Below are 22316 nucleotides of genomic sequence, written 5' to 3'. Positions count from 1 at the left end.
TAAATTAAAATGCAGAGCCCCCCCGGACCGGTGGCCAGGACCCGGGCAGTGTGAGTGCCACTGAAAATCAGCTCGCGTGCCGCAGGTTGCCTACCCCTGGTTTAACGTAATATAGACTACTCTAAAAAAGGAAAGTGGGCATAAAAATGTACCAGTCTTTGATCCCTATCCAGCAGCTGGCTGTACAATGACAGATCTTTGCAATAGATGGTAAAATAAAACAGGTTGCATGTCTGCCAAATTAAGACTAATTCGTGCCTCTTGCAGCATAGAGCCATGAGACCACAGGGGAGACCACAGGATGGCACAGATTGCTTTCCTAGTGTGCAGGTCCCACTCCACCAGTCAATGGAGAGAGGATGTGGGGCCATAGTCTCTCTCCTTCCTGGATAATTTGTTCCTTTGAGGGAGTTACTTTAAATAAAGCAATCTCCATTTTTTAAAGGGAAAACAAGTTTAAAAAAATCATTCAATAATAGTCCACAGCTAATGAAGGGCTATTTATAAAACAGAAAAGAAAAACTGAACTGGGCTTGAAAGAACAATTACAAAAGGACTAAGTAGTTCTTTCTATACAGGAATAACGAACTAAAAGTTATGCTGAATTATAAAAAGAGATGGTCCAAAAATGGGGAGGCAGGACAGTGGAATCATCCATTTTTCTTCAAAATTTCCTGAGCAGCTCTAATTATAAGCAATAACCATTTCTCTATTTAAAAATCATTAAATGGGTTTCTCTTATCCAGCCATCACAACTTCTATCATGGGAACTGGAAATATTATTCTTTGATAACCTCAGCAGTCAAATCCAGAGTCAAACCTGCTACTCACTCCGCAGATGAACAATTTTGCTTTTTAGCTACTGAGTCTTTCAGCCTGGGACTTCACTGCAGTTCCAGTCAAAGGATCCATCCCAACTACCCAAATGACATGTGTTCTTCTTTCAGGAAAACTTCTAGAATATGCGTTTTAGAAGTTTCCTTGACAACTATTAGATCATTACAACATTCTCTGGCACATGCCAATTAAACTTCTGTTACTACAAATCAGAAGGTGGACAAAGTCACCTAGTTATTGCATCTGTTGGCACCTCTATTAATAGAGAAGATCTAGATAGAATGGTTTATTGTTTTCATAAAACAATAGGCCCATCATTTATGAAAGTCTAAGTCCAAAATGTTCAGAATGGGTGCTTAACAATGTGCACCACAGTTAATACTTAGGCAACTAAATGAGTGGCCCAATTATCAGCAGTGCTGAGTATACATAGCTCCCATTAAACAGAATTTTTCTTCAGGGGCCTAAACAGTAACTTAAATACTTATGTGCACGTTTCATGATCTGGTCCTAAATGGCATGCCCAGGCCCATCAAAGGAAGCATTGGAAATCAGGGGGTCAGGCTCTCCGTCCTGGATCCACTACTCTTTCCACAAAATCTCTCTTCTATAGAAAAAATAGATGCAACAAAAAGACTTGTGTGCCAGATGATGAAAAAAATGCTTGTGTAATACAAGAAATTGTTCCAGAACTGCCCCTCCTTGTGCGGGGCAGTTACTTCCCCTGTAACACTGCCAAGGTTAGCATCTGAAAGCATTGCCTATCATGTAAATGTCAGGGCATAAAATTAACAATACCAGGTACTCTTTATACATTCTTGCCACTTTTCTCAGCCCTTTTTCAACTTCCACACCACAATCCAAACTAGGAAAAACTTGCCTTGAGGATTCCTATTGTGAGATAAATCAACTTGCAGGGGCATGCAGCAGAGAGTGGTTTTAGAACAATGACAATGGTCTTTGCATAGGGAAATGAATCATTTATGAAGAGGGTCCTGTGTATGGCCACAAACTTCTAAAGGGCAAAGTCTTGACGAAACTTGATTTTAAAAATCTAGAATCACTATTTAGAAGTGTGTTTACTTTCGGCCAAAATGTGATTTCATTTGTATTGTTGTAAACCTGGGATAACTCCATCAATTTATATAGAATTATTCCAAGAACAGAATGCTGCTCTTTATTTCTAATTCCAGCCTTAAAACATCCATGTGTCATGCCTGTGTTTGTACTGCTTTCTCTGTAGAATAAAGAATAAAAAACAGTCTTAGTGCCAACAATGTTTGTGAGCCAGGTACAGCAAGTACTTATTTAAAACTTTTGTTTCTTACCAGCAAGGAAAACATTAGTAGTTTGAACAAGAAATCCCAATTATGGGCCAGGTTTTGACTGACCCTCGCATGTGTATGAGGAATTGGGTGAGTCTTTCACAAATACTTAGAAAATAAACAGGCTTTCTTCTGATTACCAACTCATCCCAACTTCTAGGTGGCACCCTTTGAATCAGGGAGTTGAGACCTAGGGAGCTTCTCTCTTGTGATCTGCCATCATTCTTTGCTAGAAGGGCCCTGGCAGGCAGTGACAGGGCCTGCTAGGGGAATGAGGTCAGCTCCCTGGCCTTTGTTTTTGCGGACAGAGGAAGCCAAAGAGAGACTCACACTGCCCCCTGCCGCCCCATCCAACCCCCCTCCTTCCTGACTGTCCCCCCAGACTCCTGCCCCCATTCAACCTGCCTGTTCCCTGCCCTCTGACTGTCCCGACCCCTATCAACACCCCTGACCACCACCCCAAACTCCCCTGCCCTCTAACCAACCCCCCCACCCCTGCCCCCCATCCCTGCCCCCTTACCACGCTGCCTGGAGCACTGGTGGCTGGCAGCACTACAGCCATGTAGGGGCGGCTCCAGGCCATAGTTTGCCCACCTCTGCAGTAGAACCTTGATTTTATGAACACCAGTCTTACAAATGACCAGTTATATGAAACATTTGCCCTGACATGAGGTTGAACGGGGGGGGGGGGGGGGGAATAAAAAAAAATCACTGAACTGAAGTAATATTGATGAAGACCAAGTCAACGTCCCTTCACATTCCAATGTCTTCAATGCACTGAAAATCAGCTTGCAGGGATTTGAAGGACAGGAAGAAAGCAGTGCAATGGCCATACTGCAATTTACCCACCACACCTACTGCAATTTGTTCAGTTTAATGAACTTTTTTATTTTATTAACTCCTTAATTCCCAATTGAGTTTGTAAAATGGGGGTTCTGCATTATTAACCAAGAGTATCTTATCTCGTAGTAGAAAAACCTGTACCCACTGAACAATATAATAATCCAAAAAGCCAAGCTTTTGAACATTGTGGTAATTTTTAGAGAGGCAGAGTATGGTGAAGAGAGCAGCAGATGTTGAGCCAGGACCAGGGGGTTCCTTTTCTGACTCTGTCAATGGCATGACCTTGGACAATCCCTTTTATCCATATATAAAATAAACAGAGCTTTGTTAATGCCCTAAGCAATACCTGACAGCGCGGGAAGGATTCAGATTACAAATCCATTTAACAGACTATGCCTCAAAAGAATGTTGCAAACTTGACGTTTGCAAAGCAATCTGAGATCCTCAGATGAAAGACAGTACTTTATACAATTTCAGATTTATTAATCATGCCGTTCAACACCTTGAGGGAAACACAGCCCACATTAACAATATTCTTTTATTACTAAATCAGAAGGCAGCATTTTAAACAGAATGTCATCATAAGAGACTTCTTTCTCACAACATGTTAAGAATAATGCCCAACAGCTCATGAACTAAGCCCACTTCCTCCCACTTGTAACTGTTAAAACTATCAGCTATCAAAATATTTAACAAGGTTAAAAATCTATGGAGAATACAGTCTTGTTTACAACAAAAAAAATAAGTGGGAGCTAAAACTACAGCATACATCAATCAAAAAACAATCAAACTGGGTTGTAGACTTCAAAATTCAGTAAGCTTACTCAACACATCATTACACACACAGAAACAACATCAATTATATGTAGTCAAACCTATCTTAAAACTAAAGCAATAAGCAGAAAGAAAGTCCAGCAAAAGATTACTGTGAGTGCACACCGAAAACAGAATACAAAAGTAGCATGACCATCTCAACCATTAGGAAAGAATAAATCCAACATGTACTCTACTCCCCAGAGCTGAGCCTGGATCACTCAGGCTGGGGCTGGGGAGATGCATGGTGGACAAAGTGACAAGGAATCCTTTTCCCAACATGGCAAAGGATCAGCAATGCTGCTGCCAGAAAGTTACAGTAGAATCTCAGAGTTACAAACACCAGAGTTATGAACTGACCTGTCAACCACACACCTAATTTGGAATTGGAAGTACGCAATCAGGCAGCAGCAGAGAAAAAAAGCAAATACAAAGCAAAGTATTGTGCTAAAAGTGAATAAAAAGCAGCATTTTTCTTCTGCATGGGAAAGTTGCAAAGCTGTATGAAGTCAATGTTCAGTTGTAAACTTTTGAAAGAACAACCACAGGGGTGAAAGTAACTTACAGGACTTACCGGTACACCGGAGTCCTGAGCAGGGGCGTGGCCTCAACTGGAAGAGGCGTGGCCTTTTGCAATTTAAAGGCCCTGGGGCTCTGGCGGTGGCTGGGAGCCCCAGGGCTTTTAAATCACCCCGGAGCTCCCAGCTGCATCCTTAGATTTAGACACAGAGTCACTGTAAATTTGTACACCTCTGAACATATTTTATATTGTGAATAGCCAATTGTTAAGGGCTAATTTTTGACCTGCTTCACTGTTAATTAGGAATAATGCTATGGTGGCATTGGTGTTACACAGCTGTAAACCAAAAATAAATCAGAGCAAAATATGGCATCAATTCTCTTCACCCTAAGAGTAAGTGGTATAATTTTGGTTATGGTGAATGAAATATCACTGTGCTGAAAAATGCAAGTCAATTATGAAGTTATTAAACCACACATCCCTAATTTTAAAAAGCACCATTCATTCATAAAGGTCACACTCCTTAGGTTGGCATGGATTTTGCTGCTTTTTGGTAGGATGGTTGTTCTTTGCATGTCTGTTATATGGTGAAGGCTTTGCTGGCCATTCTGTAGTCATTTTCGTTGCTGGAAGGCTTGTGTTAGATGGGTCTTATATTGTGTCCTAAATATGTGCCAATGTAAAGATATAGGCTCATCCTGATCTCCAAGGACCAGGAATTTCACAGTTGATGGTCTACATGCTGGGATGATAGTGCCCAAGAGTTTCAAGCTGGCTTCAGTCAGCCATAGCATCACCACATGGATCACAAATGTCAAGGTGGGTCTTGATGGGAAAGGCAGTCTGAGATCCTGGAAACCAGAACATCGAAGCCTTTATTGTCTAGCATCAACAGCTGGCAACAAACCTAGCACTGGATGGGGAACATGGACTAATTGTGTGATGTGCTCTCATATGTGAACCTGGCTGAAGCTTCCCTATAGCCAGTCCCAGGTAAAGCACACTAAAGCAGTCTAGCCTGGAAAAGTCAAAATATTGGTCAGTGAGGTCAGATTCACCAGATATATGACTGGGAAGGCACTACCTCCTCCCTATCTGATGATGAAAATAGAGTATTTCTGCTCACTGCCACCATTTGGGGATCTATGAGGAGAGACAACTCCAAAAAGATTCCAAGAGCATGTACAATCTTGACAACAGGAGGTCATATGTATACAAGAGACAGAGACATCAGAACTCCAGCTAGATTTCCCTCCCTGCCCTCCATTAACTGTATTAAAACCTTATCTTTTCCTACCAGCACCACTTCAGCCTTTGCCATATTGAGCTAGATAATAACACTGACAAAAAATAAAACAAAAGCCTAATCTGATTAGGGGTCTGCTTCTATGAAGCACATTGAGGTCAATGGAATTTGAGGATACTCATTACCCACCAGGAAGCATTCAGGACTGCAACAGGATTAGACCCTGGGCCAAAACTATAATGAGCTCAAGAACTAATATTTTACATGCTGAGACAATTGTCTTCTTAATAATCATCTATACGTACAGGGGGTATGAACTAAGATTACTCTTCTTGTATGCTTATTATATGTCTATTTAACTGGCTGCTTTAAAAAAATCAGTATAATATGGTAATTGTTTTTAAAATTATCTATTAATTATAACATCTGCTATTGCCTCTCTCTACTTTTCCCTGATCTGCAGATGTTTTGCAGCAGGATCCCAATTAAATTGGGTAATTAGGACAGGCTCTGTCAGGAACCCACATCCCTTTAGCAAGAATCTACATACAAAATAATGTGTTTTCAATCATGTTATGCATGTAAATGAAAATTAGATGAGTACCATTAATGTTCAGACAGCAGTATGTATTACTGGGGCCCTTCCCCCGCCCATCCACATCACTCGGGGAAAATAAACATATCTTATAGATTTGACAATCATTCCAACAAAGCCAGAGCATAAGAGAGCAACCAATCAAAAACCCTTCTCCATAAATAAAGATGTTTTTAGAAAGTGTTTTAAATAAAAGATTAAATATATACTTTTGGAAATACCATATTTTATATTCTAAGTGACATGCAGAGAGACTTACGCCTTTAAAATCATACTCTGGTCCATTTATTATACCAATTTACCACAAAAATACATCAGGAAGTGTCATAAAAAGCCTCTTCCACCAATGTTTTTTATTATATGTCTAGGAAGAAAAAGGATTAAGAGATAATTAAAGTTGGGTCTACTCTGCTATATACTGCAACTTCTATTGAAATGATACTATTGTTCACACAAAAGCTGGTTTCAAAAGCCAAAGTGATTTTATGTATCACTTAAATGGTAGTCTAAGTAATACAGAAAGTCAGACCTTCAGACACTTTTGAGGCCCTATTTAACTTCTTCTATAATGCCTACTCTCAAATTCTGCTTTCTTCCCCTTGATTAAGCTTACCAATTTCCCCTGCTTTTTCCCAGTTTCCAGTTGATGCCTTAACCCCTGGATGAAATTCTCTATTGTCCAGCCCCTTACAACACACATTGGGTCGATGCAAAAATCAGAATATACATAATTAGTCATTTCTAAGTGTTTTGCATTTTTCTTTTTACACAGAAGCTTAAACGTATTAGAATAATTTTTACACCCACTAAAGTCAAAGTACATAGCCTTCAGAGATGAATTAATCTGTGGGAAATGCTGAGCCAAGCAGTACTACGTAATATGCAAGTGCAAAGAAGGCTTCTTCCATGTAGGAATTTGCCAGTAAGAATATTTGCTCATTAAGTGCTCAGTCCTGCTCTCATAGAAGTTAATGACAAAATTCCTGTCTTAGATCCTGATCCAACAAAGCACTGGAGCTTAACTTTAAAGCCTGTGAGTAGTCCTATTCCCAGGCTTCAAAATTTTATCACGTCTTGAGGTGAAAGACGTAAGCAATATTTTTGCATCAGGTTTAGAAGCAACATAAAGGATCTCACATCTTGTCTATTAGATCTGATTGGATCGTTTTTGACTAAATGAAATGTCAAAGCCCAAATGTTTCTTGGCAATATATTGGTTTCAACAAAGTTTTCGTCAGGAGGTTTTTTTGGTCCAGGCCTTAGAGAGAGGAACACATTTTCTCCCCTCACCCAACACAGCCTGGGGGTTACAGAATTAGCCTGACATGTAGAAGACCCAGATCTGAATCCCTGCAATACCAGGATTCATAGAGAGCTGGGATTAAAATAAATTCTGTGTTCTCTTATCTTCCTGAATCAAAAAGGTGAGGTTTCACTCTGAAAACAGACATCTTGACACAAGTGTATTTAAAAAAAAGTTCTAAAGGCTTTGTTTACATTCCAACATGGAACAAAACAAATTTCAAAACCTAGAATGTGGCTGCCTTCGGCCACCTGTATTGTCTATTTAGTTTGTAAGCTTTTTGGGACAGAGGCTTCATATCATTATGTATTTGTACAGTCTAGAGCAGAGATAGGCAACCTATGGCACAGGTGCCGAAGGCGGCACGCGAGCTGATTTTCAGTGGCACTCTCACTACCCGGGTCCTGGCCACCAGTCCAGGGGGCTCTGCATTTTAATTTCATTTTAAATTAAGCTTCTTAAACATTTTTAAAACCTTATTTACTTTACATACAACAATAGTTTAGTTATATATTATAGACTTATAGAAAGACATCTTCTAAAAACGTTAAAATGTATTACTGGTATGCGAAACCTTAAATCAGACTGAATAAATGAAGACTCGGCACACCACTTCTGAAAGGTTGCCGACCCCTGGTCTAGAGTAATGGGATCCCCATTTTACTTAGAGTTAGTAGGTATTAGTGTAATACAATTTAATAAAAATACATGGAATGCTCTATGAGTGTGGGAGACAGGGAAATATGAAGCAAGTTGCTATCTTTGATTTATTCCATTTAATGTCAATTTTAATTTTTTTAAACTTCCTCTTTGTGTTTTCAGAGTAGCAGCCGTGTTAGTCTGTATCCGCAAAAAAAAAACAGGAGTACTTGTGGCACCTTAAAGACTAACAAATTTATTGTAGCATGAGCTTTCGTGAGCTAAAGCTCACTTCTTCAGATGCATAGAATGGAACACACAGACAGGAGATATTTATACATACAGAGAACATGAAAAGGTGGAAGTATGCATACCAACAGGCAGAGTCTAATCAATTGAGATGAGCTATCGTTAGCAGGAGGAAAAAAAACTTTTTGAAGTGATAATTAAGATGGCCCATAGAAGGTGTGAGGAGAACTTAACATAGGGAAATAGATTCAATTGGTGTAATGACCCAACCATTCCCAGTCTTTATTTAGACCACAGTTAATGGTATCTAGTTTGCATATTAATTCAAGTTCAGCAGTCTCTCTTTGGAGTCTGTTTTTGAAGTTTTTTTGTTGCAAAATTGCCACCTTCAAGTCTGTCACTGAGTGGTTAGGAAGGTTGAAGTGTTCTCCCACTGGTTTTTGAATGTTATGATTCCTGATGTCAGATTTGTGTCCATTTATTCTTTTGCGTAGAGACTGTCCGGTTTGGCCAATGTACATGGCAGAGGGGCATTGCTGGCACATGATGGCATATATCACGTTGGTAGATGTGCAGGTGTACTAGCCCCTGATGGTGTGTCTGATGTGATTAGGTCCTGTGATGGTGTCACTTGAATGGATATGTGGACAGAGCTGGCATCCATCCCACCATCAACCTCAGCCTAGACCAATCCACACAAGCGGTCCATTTCCTAGACACTACTGTGCTAATAAACGATGGTCACATAAATACCACCCTATACCGGAAACCTACTGACCGCTATACTTACTTACATGCCTCCAGCTTCCATCCCGGACACAACCTCAGCCTAGACCAATCCACACAAGCGGTCCATTTCCTAGACACTACTGTGCTAATAAACGATGGTCACATAAATACCACCCTATACCGGAAACCTACTGACCGCTATACTTACTTACATGCCTCCAGCTTCCATCCCGGACACACCACACGATCCATTGTCTACAGCCAAGCTCTAAGATACAACCGTATTTGCTCCAATCCCTCGGACAGAGATAAACACCTACAAGATCTCTATCAAGCATTCTTAAACCTACAATACCCACCTGCTGAAGTGAAAAAACAGATTGACAGAGCCAGAAGAGTACCCAGAAGCCACCTACTACAGGACAGGCCTAAAAAAGAAAATAACAGAACACCACTAGCCATCACCTACAGCCCCCAACTAAAACCTCTCCAGCGCATCATCAAAGATTTACAACCTATCCTTAAAGATGATCCCTCACTCTCACAGATCTTGGGAGACAGGCCAGTCCTTGCTTATAGACAGCCTCCCAACCTGAAGCAAATACTCACCAGCAACCGCACACCATACAACATAAACACTAACCCAGGAACCTATCCTTGCAATAAAGTCCGATGCCAGCTCTGTCCACATATCCATTCAAGTGACACCATCACAGGACCTAATCACATCAGACACACCATCAGGGGCTCGTACACCTGCACATCTACCAACGTGATATATGCCATCATGTGCCAGCAATGCCCCTCTGCCATGTACATTGGCCAAACCGGACAGTCTCTACGCAAAAGAATAAATGGACACAAATCTGACATCAGGAATCATAACATTCAAAAACCAGTGGGAGAACACTTCAACCTTCCTAACCACTCAGTGACAGACTTGAAGGTGGCAATTTTGCAACAAAAAAACTTCAAAAACAGACTCCAAAGAGAGACTGCTGAACTTGAATTAATATGCAAACTAGATACCATTAACTGTGGTCTAAATAAAGACTGGGAATGGTTGGGTCATTACACCAATTGAATCTATTTCCCTATGTTAAGTTCTCCTCACACCTTCTATGGGCCATCTTAATTATCACTTCAAAAAGTTTTTTTTCCTCCTGCTAACGATAGCTCATCTCAATTGATTAGACTCTGCCTGTTGGTATGCATACTTCCACCTTTTCATGTTCTCTGTATGTATAAATATCTCCTGTCTGTGTGTTCCATTCTATGCATCTGAAGAAGTGAGCTTTAGCTCACGAAAGCTCATGCTACAATAAATTTGTTAGTCTTTAAGGTGCCACAAGTACTCCTGTTTTCTTTGTGTTTTGTATATTTATCTCCTTTTATGACATCTTCCATTTCACTCTTGTGATTCCTGTCTAGTTTCGTTCTTATCTGTACTTGCACTTGTTTATAGAAACAGAACAAAGTGAAATCTCCACCTGAAAGATTAGAGTTATGTTTCCACACTAAGCGCACAGGAGAAGATTTACTACAGTAAGAGCCTGATCCTGTTAGGAGCTGAGTGCATACTGTCAGGTTCTGAGCATTATCAACTCTGATTAACTGCAGTAGGATTGCAGAGTGGGCAACACGACACTGGATTGGACCCTAACAGAGAGGAAAGTGAAGGAAAGTGGAAAAGAAGGGGGGAAAAAACAGGGTTTAAAACTCAGTAGATGAAAGAACTAAACTCTGCTACATCTCATGTCATTGTGAGAAGGAGAGTGTTCTGTATTCTAAAGCCAGACTGCAGCACCATGCTTTTTAATCAGTCAAAATCAGTTTTTTTTTAAAGGAATTCACATTAGATATTGCTTATGCTGAAAATGTGATACTTTTATATAGTAGAATTAGAATGTCATCTGTGGAAACAGAACAGAAAGAAAACTGTTAAAAAAGAGTACATGCAACTCAAATATATTCCATACTGTACTGATGGCCAATCATTAAAGACACATTTTCAAAGTCACCATTTGTGTCCTGCAATACCCTGTTCAAACCCAAAGTAAATTAAATCACAGAACGCTAAAATAATAAAAGTTATGGAAACTGCCAGTTGGCTTTAGATGTGTATTGTACTGCCTGGGATGCAGCCTCATTCAATGTTCCTCTGAGTCTGAGAATGATTTGTAGCATAGGGGCTTTCATCTAGCAATTCCCAATCTGATCACTCACATAGAATAAGCGAGGAGGAAGTAGTGGTGGTTTGAAAGGCTCTCTGCTTACATCAAGCTTCTGAATCAAAATCAGACACTAAAAATACTCCTATATGTAGAGCAAAAGCAGAAGGAAAGAAGGATTGAAACTGACTTCCCAATACAGGAATAAAAAGACTACTTTCACTTTGTGTATACACATGCATACCCCTCCATCAGACACTCAGATAATACAGCAATAAGGGCAATCTAAGACACTGTAGTATCTTTGTGCTTAACAATCTTTAATGTATTTATCCTCATAATGCCCCATTATCCACATTTTCCTGGTGGGGAACTGAGAGGGACTAAATGATTTGCCCACTGTCACACAGGAAGTCTTTGATGGAGCAGGGATGTGGACCCAAGTCTCCCAAGTCCTAGGATGTAACCACTGGACCATCCTTCCTCCAAGAGTGCCACACAGTTGCAAATTAAGTGCCTGGACAAGGAGACTTCCTTGCTTGTACATGACTATAAAGCATTAAACTGCACTTCTGCCCTGAAAAGTGACTTTACCAAACTGGCATTGTTGGGAATCCACCTTTGTTAACCTCACTAGTAACACATCAAACTAGCTCAGTTTACAAAGAAAGTTTTTTGGGGGGGTTTAGGTTTGTTTGAAACTGTCAGCTCTACTACTTAGCCTGAGATGTGACAGTCAAACTCTGTTCTTTCTGGCTTGTGCACCACCACCAGTAATAAAGATGCTGCAGGACATATCGATTGCCATCAGTGATGTTGCTCAGGTGTAAGTGAAAACAGAATTTCAATACAATGAGCCATATTTACAGATGTGTCTAAAAAGTCTAAACAGAAATTAAGTTAGAGTAAATTATACCTACTTCCACTCCCTAAACATGCATATCACACTAACTTAGACTCCTTTAGACTTACTCGGTGTAACACCCATTCCTAGTAGTGAACTTCCACAAAAAGGTTAGGCTTGACAAAGCCCTGGCTGGAATGATTTAGTTGGGGATTGATCCTGCTTTGAGCAGGTGGTTGGACTAGATGACCTCCTGAGGTGCCTTCCAACCCTGATATTCTATGAAAAATCCATCATGCTGAAGACGCATCACAACATGATAATCATTTAACAGTTCAGTCTTGCAGTACAGACAAGATTAACTGTGCTTCCAAACTACTTCACTCTGACTTCTGCAGGGCTCTAGCCCAGTTCAAGAACATCATTAAAAACCAGTTCCGCCTCATGAACAGTGCATGATTAAACTCTTTTTAATAGTGTTAGGACACAACTGTGTTGTTTCTAGACCCCAGACCCAGGAGATTGCATTATGTAAAGGGATGAAGGGTAAAAAAGAAAAGTTATTAGAGGGGGGAAAGATTCTGGAAAAGATGGGGAAACGTTAACTGAAGACAGCATACAGAAGAAAAACAAATGAGATGTAGCATGTTAGAATGTTATTGATTTATAGAAACTTGGTGTCAAAATTTTACAGAAAATGACAAAAAAATTATTATGTGTGTGTGTACTGTGATAGCTATGGCCTTCAGGTTCCAGGGTTGATAAGCATACAATGGATGGAGAAATCTGATCAGATTAACAGGATTGATAAAATATAAAGATTTAAAACAGATAGATACAATGTGACTCTGGAGAATGAGGTGAGCTTGGGAAACCTCTCAAAGCTGGTCGAAAAATGCCAATTATTTTACACAGCATTTTTAAAATTTATTTATTCACTTTTTCCCCTGAGTTTCCTGTGATTCTGTTTTAAAACCAAAAAACCATCAACTGAAACTCTGGGGGTGGGGAGGGGGGAGAGAAGGTTTTCCATGAACTTTTTGGGTGGAAAGGATATTTTTCATTTAAAATTTTCAAACAGCTCTATTCTTTATAAATGGGAGAAAGTCCAGAAAGAATAGTGGTGAGAAGAGAATCTCTCTGGTTTGATTTTCACAGTGCTGATAATGGCTTTTTGAACACTTGTGTATACTGTGCCTGACTTTCAGGAAGTATATGGGCAAATGTATGAGTGCAAATTTCTGCATGTGTCAACTCCTAAGGCACTGAACTCTCCACCCTCAAGTTATCATATACAGTAACTCCTCACTTAACGCTGTAGTTATGTTCCTGAAAAATGCTACTTTAAGTGAAACAATGTTAAGTGAATCCAATTTCCCTATAAGAATTAATGTAAATGGAGGGGGAGGGAGGGTGTTAGGTTCCAGGGAGTCAGAGGGTGGAAGAGGGTGGGATATTTCCCAGGGAATGCCTTACTGCTAAATGATGAACTAGCACTCAGCTGAGCCCCCAAGGGTTAACACATTGTTGTTAATGTAGCCTCACTCTACAAGGCAGCCCGAATGGAGGGATGGGAGACAGCATGGCAGAGAGACAGAGACACACCCTGTGTGTGAGACATGTGCATTACCCCTTTAAGTCTACTGACCCCACTCTAAGGGTATGTCTACATTACAAAATTAGGTCGAGTTTATAGAAGTCGTTTTTTTAGAAATCATTTTTATACAGTCAATTGTGCATGTCCCCACACATAATGCTCTAAGTGCATTAAGTCAGCCAACTGCATCCACAGTACTGAGGCTAGCGTCGACTTCCGGAGCGTTGAACTGTGAGCAGCTATCCCACAGTTCCCACAGTCTCCGTTGCCCATTGGAATTCTGAGTTGAGATCCCAATTTGGGGGGAGGGATAGCTCAGTGGTTTGAGCATTTGCCTGCTAAACCCAGGATTGTGAGTTCAATCCTTGAGGGGGCCACTTAGGGATCTGGGGCAAAAATCAAAACTTGGTCCTGCTAGTGAAGGCAGGGGGCTGGACTTGATGACCTTTCAAGGTCCCTTCCAGTGCTAGGAGATAGGTATATCTCCAATTATCATTGTGCCTGATGGGGCAAAAACAGTGTCACAGGTGGTTCTGGGTACATGTCATCAGGACCCCTGTCCCTCCCTCCCTCCCTCCGTGAAGCAAGAGCAGACAATGGTTTGGCACCTTTTTTCTTGGGTTACCTGAGCAGACGCCATACCACGGCAAGCATGGAGCCTGCTCAGCTCACCATCACCGTATATCTCCTGGGTGCTGGCAGATGTGGGACTGCATTGCTACATAGCAGCAGATCATTTCCTTTTGGCAGCAGATGGTGCATTACAATTGGTAGCCATCGTTGTCATACTCCTGGGTGCTCTTTTAGCTGACCTCGGTGAGGTCAGTCAAGGGCGCTTGGGCAGACATGGGAGTGACGATGGCTAGCCCGGAGATGACAATGGCTAGCAGTCATACTGCACTATCTTCTGGCGAGCAGCCAGGAGATGATGGCTAGCAGGCGTACTGCACCGTCTGCTGCCAGCGTAAGATGTAAAAGATAGATGGATCAAAACAAGAAATTGACCCAATTTGTTTTGTGAAATCAATGGCCTGCTAAACCCAGGGTTTTGAGTTCAATCCTTGAGGGGGCCATTCTGTGTGACAGTTGTTCGTATTGCTCCTTGATGCAAAGCCACCCCTTTTGTTGATTTTAATTCCCTGTAAGCCATGTCATCAGTCGCCCCTTCCTCTGTCAGAGCAATGGCAGGCAATTGTTTCACGCCTTTTTTCAGCGCAGAACCAGAAGCTGCAAAAGCAAAACCAGGCGAGAAGGCAACGGCAGCGTGGTGATGAGAGTGATGAGGACATAGACATGGACAGACTTCTCACAAAGTACGGGATGGGCAATGTGCCCCGGCAATGTGCACATCATGCTGATGAGCTCTGCATGTTCACCTGTGCTGATCAGCTTGCCACGCTGGCCAAACAGAAAATGAAATTCAAAAGTTCGTGAGCCTTTTCCTGTCTACCTGGCCAGTTCATCTGAGTTGAGAGCGCTGTCCAGAGCGGTCACAATGGAGCACTCTGGGATAGCTCCCAGAGGCCAATACCATTGAATTGCATCCATACTACCCCAAATTCGACCCGGCAAGGCCGATTTCAGCGCTAATCCCCTCATCCGAGGTGGAGTAAAGAAATCAATTTAAAGAGCCCTTTAAGTTGAAAAAAAAGGGCTTAGTCATGTGGACGGGTCCAGGCTTAAGTCAAGGTAACGCTGCTAAATTCAACCTAAAATCATAGTGTACACCAGGCCTAAGTACATTACCCTTTTAATTAGATCAACAAGTTAAGACAGCAGCTGCTTCCAGTAAGCTCCCTCCATTGTCCTGAGCCCTGTCGTGTGTCCTCCTCCTGCTCTATGGAGATGGGGGGAAGAAGCAAGGGGAGGGGGACACCCTGACATTAGCACCCCTCTAAGCAGGAGGCTCCCTGGAGCAGCTCCAAGGCAGAGGGCAGGAGCAGCACACAGCAGTGCGGGGAGGGATAGCTGAACTGCCTGGCAATTGATAGTCTGCTGGGCAGCTGCCGCACAGGGAACTTAGGGGACTGGGGAGCTGATCGGGGTCCATCCTGGTTCCAAGCCCCGCCATCAGCTAGCTCCAATGGGCTGCTCTTTCTGCAAGCAGTGGACAAAACAGGTGGCTGCCAAACAAGGTTATAAGGGAGCATTGCTAAACTTTAAACGAGCATGTTATCGAATTGATCAGCAATGAAACAACATTAACCGGGACGACTTAGTATGTAAGGTCTTGGAAAAAATGTTGAAGGAGAAAGTAGTTAAGGACATTGAGGTCAATGGTAATTGGGATAAAATACAACATGGTTTTACAAAAGTTAGATCATGCCAAACCAACCTGATCTCCTTCTTTGAGACGGTAACAGATTTTTTAGACAAAGGAAACGCAGTGGATCTAATTTACCTCGATTTCAGTAAGGCATTTGATACGGTTCCACATGGGAAATTATTAGTTAAATTGGAAAAGATGGGGATCAATATGAAAATTGAAAGGTGGATAAAGAACTGGTTAAAGGGGAGACTATAACGTGTCGTACTGAAAGGTGAATTGTCAGGCTGGAAGGAGGTTACTAGTGGAGTTCCTCAGGGATCAGTTTTGGGACCAATCTTATTTAATCTTTTTATTACTGACCTTGGCACAAAAAGTGGGAATGTGCTAATAAAGTCTGCGGATGACACAAAGCTGGGAGGTATTGCTAACACAGAGAAGGACCAGGATATCATACAGGAAGATCTGGATGACCTTGTAAACTGGAGTGATAGTAATAGGATGAAATTTAATAGTGAAAAGTGCAAGGTCATGCACTTAGGGATTAATAACAATAATTTTAGTTATAAATTGGGGACACATCAGTTGGAAGTAACAGAGGAAGAGAAGGACCTTGGAGTATTGGTTGATCACAGGATGACTATGAGCCGTCAATGTGATATGGCCGTTAAAAAAGCTAATGCGGTTTTAGGATGCCTCAGGCGAGGTATTTCCAGCAAAGATAAGGAGGTGTTAGTACCGTTATACAAGGCACTGATGAGACCTCATCTGGAATACTGTGTGCAGTTCTGGTCTCCCATGTTTAAGAAGGATGAATTCAAACTGGAACAGGTACAGAGAAGGGCTACTAGGATGATCTGAGGAATGGAAAACCTATCTTATGAAAGGAGACTCAAAGTGCTTGGCTTGTTTAGCCTAACCAAAAGGAGGTTGAGGGGGATATGATTGCTCTTTATAAATATATCAGAGGGATAAATATTAGGGAGGGAGAGGAATTATTTAAGCTTAGTACCAATGTGGACACAAGAACAAATGGATATAAACTGGACACTAGGAAGTTTAGACTTGAAATTAGACGAAGGTTTCTAACCATTAGAGGAGTGAAATTCTGGAACAGCCTTCCAAGGGGAGAAGTGGGGGCAAAAGACATATCTGACTTTAAGACTAAGCTTGATAAGTTTATGATGGGGATGGTATGATGGGATAGCCTAATTTTGGCAATTAATTTGGCAACTGATCTTTGATTATCAGCAGGTAAGTATGCCTAGTGGTCTGTGATGGGATGTTAGATGGGGTGGGATCTGAGTTACTACAGAGAATTCTTTCCTGGGTGTTGACTGGTGAGTCTTGCCCACATGCTCACGGTTTAACTGATTGCCATATTTGGGGTAGGGAAGGAATTTTCCTCCAGGGCAGATTGGCTCATTTAAAGTTTAGCCTTCCTCTGCAGCATGGGGCACAGGTCACTTGCTGGAGGATTCTCTGCAGCTTGAGGTCTTCAAACCACAATTTGAGGACTTCAGTAACTCAGACCTAGGTTAGGAGTTTGTTACAGGAGTGAGTGGGTGAGATTCTGTGGGCTGCATTGTGCAGGAGGTCAGACTAGATGATCATAATGGTCCCTTCTGACCTTAAAGTCTATGAGTCTATGACTTTAAGTGAGGAGTTACTGTATACAATCTATGGTTGTATCTATAATTTCTCGACTGCTGAAGCAACACTAAAGATGTACGTACACTAAGACAATATTTTGATGAATGAAGTTTATATTTAAAATGTAAAAAATCTGTTATACATATTACACATACAAATTAATATGGTCTTTCAGTGTTTGATTATATTTTAGGTACAAAGCATAGTCATAATTTCTGTCAAACTGGCCTTGGGTCAGGACAATTGATGAGAACATTCACAGACTGCTTCTAGAATAAGAGCAATCAAACAATATGGAAGAGAAAACTGCAAGTTCTGTTTCTTAGTCTACAAGGAGTTCAGAGGAGGACGGCGAGTATAGTCATTACCACTGAATACATGGTATAAACAAAAGACCCAGTTCCCACTGTTAAATTTACAGAGGGATCAGGAAAAGGGGCAAGGATGACTCTTAAGAAGTAGTTTTGGTGTTCATAGTATGACTGACTCCAGATGAATAAACCATAGACAATCTGTAAAAGCAGCAAAGAGTCCTGCGGCACCTTATAGACTAACAGACGTATTGGAGCATGAGCTTTCGTGAGTGAATACACACTTCGTCGGATGCATGCATTCACCCACGAAAGCTCATGCTCCAATACGTCTGTTAGTCTATAAGCTGCAGGACTCTTTGCTGGTTTTACAGATCCAGACTAACACAGCTACCCCTCTGATACATAGACAATCTGATTCATTAAATGAACATTGCCAGTTTGTAAACACACACTGCAGGCTATTGATTTAACAGTGAAAAATATATTCCAGCATAGATGGAATATTATGGATTTGCAGTAAGTCTTTTATGTGACTCCAAACAAACTAGCACATTTCTCTGTGTTGTAATTTTAACTCTCATTAAAGAGTGTTTATTTAATAGCACTTGCAGTGGGAATACTAAATGAGTGTGAATTCTTGTAAGCGGTATTAAAAGGGATAGACATTTCAGCCTTGCTAAGCAAAAAAGGTGGCCTGATCCCATTAGGAATGAGCAAGTCTGGAAGAATGCTGGTCTTCATGTTTTGCTGTTGAGAGACTAAAATTGGAAACAATTTCTCAGAACTAGTCTAGGCCCTGAGTTCTATCAAAACATTCAGTGAACTTGAGGACTGAGAGATACTGATTACCAGAGCCTAAAATTAAAATGTCATAGTGTCCCAGCTTGGATGTTGAAGAAATACCCTGCCTGAAACTGCATTTTAGATAATCATCTCCCCTGAGGGGAGAAAGTCCCTACACAGAATAATGCCAATTCCATTCCAGTTCCATCTAAATTAAGTACGCAATTCAGAAAACCTGCTCTAATGCAGTCTTACAAATAGAGCAAAAGGGAATAAGCCAGGGGAAAAGAGGTACCATTAAGTTCAAGTGGAGACCAGTTTATAAAAGAGTTATACCTCATTGACTTTTTCCTTTTTCTCTTGGGGAAACTATATATTTTTAGGGAGCTTCTCCTCTACTTCCAGGGTTTATATCCCCTTCCCAGTGACAGCTGAATATTGCAATACTCTCTAGAAAAGTGAGCCTTGTTTCTCGCTTTTTTGCTTTAGAGGTTCTCACACCTACTTTCCAGTTTCATCTCAAGTCCAGCAAAGTGGTTCTATTTAATTCAGGTGCTGATGCAAAAACAATCCAGATATGAATGTGTACATCAACTGGTCAAAAGTGCATTAATGCACAGGGAATAAAGATTTTCTTAGGCCACCTGCTGCACAGAACTTAAGGAACAAAGGTAAGATGTACTGGGAAATCTAGAGGAAGAGATGACTTAATTGGGTTTCTTTTGTGTGTTTGTTTTAAAATAAAAACAGATTACTTGTGGGTCTCATGAAAAGAGTGAATTTTTAACTGGAACTTGAATGAATTCAAGATGAAAAAATGTGTGCAAAAGTTTTGATTAATGGTTGCTAAATGATGCTACTAATTGCTAGGAAATGGTCTTGCTAAAACATCCCAGAATGATGAACAAAATGACAGTATCTTTTATGTTACTGAAGGAGAAAGGCTGCTGCAACACTGTGTCCCATTCTGGAGACCATGATTCAAGAAGGATGTAGAGAGGTTAAGAGAAGAGCCACAAGAATTAGAAAACATGCTTTATAGTGATAAACTAAATTGAAAGACTCAAACAGCTCGATCTAAGATGGTTAAGGGTTGATGTGACTGCGGTCTAAGTACAGAAATACATAAGGATGAACCTCAAAGTCAAATTGCAAAACCAAGTCCATATCTGGTTTGCTCTTATTTCCTTCTTCCACTCCTAACTTTCTGACTTTTTCCACATAGTCAGTCCACTACAGGGAACAATTATTTAATAATGGGCTCTTCAGTCTAGCAGAGAAAGATATAACACAATCCAATGGCTGGCTGGAAGTTGAACCTAGACAAATTCAGACCAGAAACAATGTGTAGATTTTTAACAGTGAGAATAATTAACCACAGGAACAATTTATGGAGGAGTGTGGTGGATTTGCCATCACTGACAATTTTAAAATAAAAATTGGATGTTTTGCTAAAAGATATGCTCTATGAATTATTTTTGGAAAGTTCTGTGGCCTGTGTTATACAGGAGGCCAGACTAGATAATCATAATGGTACCTTCTGGCCTTTGAATCTCTGAACATCTCTAGAGTATTTATTCCTGTTGTGTGAACAAAAAGATAGAAAAAACTATAAATCTTATCATCCATAAGATAAAATGGTCTACATTTCAGCAAAAAGTAGGTGTTACCACTCATGAAAATAACAATGTCTTCATTGCATATGATAATTTAAAAGTAGCTTATGATGGAACAGAATATTTAGAGATGATTTTGGATTAATGAAAAAGTCACATATATTGTCTGATTTGTCTTCTAAGTTTAAAATACACCCTTGCAGCTTTTGGTTATATATTCCATTTTAAAAGGATATAACAAATATTACATAAACTCAGCCCATAATAAACAAAGACCAAGTTCTAGAGCCTTTACTCAAAGCTTAATAAAGAAAAGTTTGACTTCAAGTATATAAATATACTGCCAATTTACATGCAAAAGCCTGAATAAACAGATTTGCTCTGCACTATGCCCTTAACGTTAACAAGCTCTGGGCTTGATTCTTCTCTAATGGGGTTGTAAATCAAGAGTAACTCCACTGAAGAAAAATTTACAGTGGTGTAAAATTGATGTGAATGAAAGGTGATCTATTTACCCATAAATATACCTTAAGTTTGCCCTAAATTTTACACTTGGCTGTTAAAAATACACCCATCAGAATTCTGTCATCTCAACACTTAAAATACATTTTCCAATGTTCGCTTCTAGGATTGGGGTTTTCACAGGCAATAAGGATGCATCTCAAAGTCAAATTGTAAAACCAAGTCCATATGTGGTTTGCTTTTACTTTCTTGTTCCACTCCCAACTTTGTGCCTTTTTCCATGTAGTCTGTCTACTATACACAGAACAGCTTCTCAATCCAAGCATGCCAGAGGCTCTCAACATTCAAATCCCTGTCAGAGATTCACTTCTTCCACTAGGCCCACAAATAAAATGTTTTACATGGCCCTTGATGAAGGCCCCAGCATCCTCCGAGAAAGAGAGTCCACAGCAGCTGTTTTAGTGGCTGCCAGCACCACCAAAATGAGGTAAGCCCTGCCCACACTTGCAGAGCCAAGATTTAAGGGGCAAATAGTTGTTTGCACTCATCCCTTATGTTCGAGGCACTCAATGACCTCGTCCCAGAATGCAGAAAGCTTTGGATGAGAACCAATCTAGTACAAAAGTAAAGCTTGTCCATGCAGGCAACTGAGCCTTCTTGGGGGCCAGTCCAAGACTGTGGAACAAACTTCCACAGGACCTCAGAACCACCACAAACCTCACCACCTTTGGCTTGGCATACAGCGTGCACGTCTTTGTCCTTGTCTTCACGAATATAAATACATTACAATACTGTGCACGTATACTTTATAAAACAAAATTAACACCACACTACACACACAATTCTCCTGCTGGGGAAAGGATGAGAGAAAGAGTGAATTGCATATGACAGATACTAGTCCCATCACTTAAGGTACCAAGTGGAAGGTGCTCAGGTACTACAGTGATGAGGGAGGTGTAAGAATCTGAGTGGAACAGAACAGAATATGTGGTAGGCAGGCAAGCAGAGACAAATTGTTTGAGAGAGTTGTGGTAAAATACATCGCTTAAAAAAACCCCAAACTAATAATGCTAGATGGGTGCCACAGGGCAGTCTGTATAGAAGGGGGTCAAAACAACAAAATACTACAGAAATAAGAACAGAGAGTCAACAGTCACTTGTCAGAGGATGGAGGAGAGTGGGAGTAACTGGTAAGAGAGCACACAGGGCTACAGTTTAATAGGGAAGTAATTTAAAAATCAGGCACCAGTTTCTCGGCCTTTTAAATTTGTTCTTTAGAACTCTATGGAGCCTGGGGTGCTGGAACAATTTTTGTAGTGGGGGTGCTGAAAGCCACTGAACAAAACTGTGAACCTTTCTGTGTATGATGGAAACCACTTCAAGCCAGGGGGTGCTGCTGAAGCCCCCACTCACATCTGTATGGAGCTACACCAATTTAAACCAACTGAGGATCTAGCCTCAATTGCTCAAATAATTCAGAGCCATTGAATTTGCACATAGTATCCTATCTA

The 22316-nt window shown here is 40.8% G+C and overlaps 1 protein-coding gene across 3 annotated transcripts in view; it reads right to left on the bottom strand.

Annotated features, from left to right (window-relative positions):
- The window catches only part of PLXDC2 (plexin domain containing 2), a 392323-nt gene that overhangs the window by 274924 nt on the left and 95083 nt on the right, over window positions 1-22316 (bottom strand). Inside the window, exon 1 of one of the 3 annotated variants that reach the window (XM_045007168.1) lies at window positions 832-924. The exons of the other annotated variants lie outside the window; for them this stretch is intronic. The gene's annotated coding sequence lies outside the window, so the exon portion shown is untranslated. Of the gene's footprint in view, window positions 1-831; window positions 925-22316 lie in introns of those variants that run through there. 3 annotated transcript variants of the gene reach the window in all.

This window comes from Mauremys mutica, chromosome 2 (assembly GCF_020497125.1).
Source record: "Mauremys mutica isolate MM-2020 ecotype Southern chromosome 2, ASM2049712v1, whole genome shotgun sequence".
Lineage (NCBI taxonomy): Eukaryota > Metazoa > Chordata > Testudines > Geoemydidae > Mauremys > Mauremys mutica.
The sequence above is the reverse complement of the archived record's forward strand: the minus strand, read 5'-3'. Positions and strand labels throughout refer to the sequence as shown.